Below are 2,008 nucleotides of genomic sequence, written 5' to 3'. Positions count from 1 at the left end.
CTAACATAATCTCACACAAAGCAGTTGTTCAAGGAAGACAGCTGTGACTCTTGTCCTCTCCAGAATCTGAGACTTGAGTTAAAGTCTTGTCTCAGATATACTTTCAGTAAGTCAATAAACATTTATTATTCACCTACTATGTTTCAGGCACTGTGCTAAGCATGGAATGTGCAAAAAGAAGCAAAAGACAGTCCTTGAACTCAAGGAGTTCACAATCTAATAGGGGAGATATTAAGTAAGCAAATATGCAGTCAGTGGAGATATTAGGGTAGAATAGCTAGGTCTGAGGATAATCAGCATAGAGATTATAATTAAATCCATGAAAGCTCATGAGTAGGTATTTCACTGTATAACCATCCCCACTGCATAATTGTTATACCTTGTTTTTTTTTGTTCCAAAAATTGTTTTATAACCTTTTGTTGTATAATTGTCTCATGGTATAATTCTGTTTGCCATGCTGCTTAAAAGGTAAAGAAAGAAGCAATGTATTCACCAGTAGCATATGGATACACATTTATCTCTCTTGCATTGTGTACAGTAAACCTAGAATTCCCATTGTAAACACTGTCAGTATTTAATTTTAACATATATTCACCAGTATCTGTGCATCCTAAACTCTCACCAAAGATAGTTTGATAATACATGATTTTTAAGTTTTGAGGCATAATTTTTTAAAAGCTTCACATATAATGGTCACACCCTACTTTTTTGCAAAATTTTGGCATGAAATCTGGAACAGTTATGTGGTGAAATATGGTAGTATAGAGAGAGAAGAGAAGAGGTCCCAGAGCAGAACCCTATGAAACACCTATAGTTAGAAGATATGAACTGGATGAAGATTTAGTAGAGGCAACTGAAGAGTGGTCTTATAGGTAGGAGGAGAATCAAGAGAGAGGGATGCCTTGAAAACCTAGAGAGAAGAGAGTATCAAGAAGAGAGTGATTAGAAGTATCTAAGTCTTCAGAGAGGAGAATGAGGATTGAGAAAAGGGCCATTGGGTACGACAGTCAAGGGATCGTTGGAAACTTTGGAAAGAGTAGTTTGGCTGGAATGATGAGGTTGGGAGTTAGACAGTAAAGGACTGAGAAGCAAATGAGAGGGTAGAAAAGTGGAGATTCTTATTACAGATAGCCTTTTCAAGAATTTTGGTAACAAGGTACAGCAGCAAAATGGGATGACAATAGGGATGGAAAGATCAAGTGAGGGTTTTTTGAGGGTAGGGAGACATGTGAATGTTTTTAAGGAAGTAGGGAAAGAGCTAGCAGAGAGGGAGAGATTAAAATAAGTGACAGAGTAGGGATAACATAGGAAGCAATCTGTTGAAGGAGAAGGGATAGCAAAATAGGCTCACTAGAGCAGGTAGAAGAGTTAGCCTTGATAAGGAGTAAGTCCTCTTCACCATGTGAGACAGTTAAAGGAGGAGGTAGTGTCACAAGACATCTGAATGATATAATTTGAAGAAGCTGGGAGAAGACAGAACTCAAGGCCAATAGTATCTATTTTTTTCCCCTGTAAAGATAAAGCAAGGTTAAGCTGAGAGGTTAAGGGGAGAGGAGACATGGGTTAGAGGAGAGATAATAAATAATAATAATAGCTAAAATTTATATAGAACTTTTTTAAGCTATTGGGGTTAAGTAACTTGCTCAAGGCTACACGGCCAGGTGTTTCTGGGTGGGTGCTAAGTGTCTGAGCCCGGGATTTGATCTCCAGGTCTTCTCAACACTGGAGCCGGTGCTCTTACTCGCTGTGCTACCTGGCCGCCCCTATATAGAACTTATTATCTGCCAAGTACTATGCTAGGTGATTTGCAAATATCTCATTACAACCACAAAACAATCCTGGGAGAAAACTGGTATTATTATTCCCATTTTGCAGATGAGGAAACTCAGGTTAAGTGGATTTGAACACAGTTTATAAGGACAGTGTAGTAGGATTGCCTCACATTAGTGAGGGCCCAGTTGAAGTTGTATAACATAAATTGTAGTGGACTCAGTTAAAGTGGTTGTA

This window comes from Petaurus breviceps, unplaced genomic scaffold (assembly GCF_028583685.1).
Source record: "Petaurus breviceps papuanus isolate PSGF00001 unplaced genomic scaffold, PetGlider_PUasm1.0 98, whole genome shotgun sequence".
NCBI lineage: Eukaryota > Metazoa > Chordata > Mammalia > Diprotodontia > Petauridae > Petaurus > Petaurus breviceps.
This window is presented reverse-complemented; position numbering follows the sequence as displayed.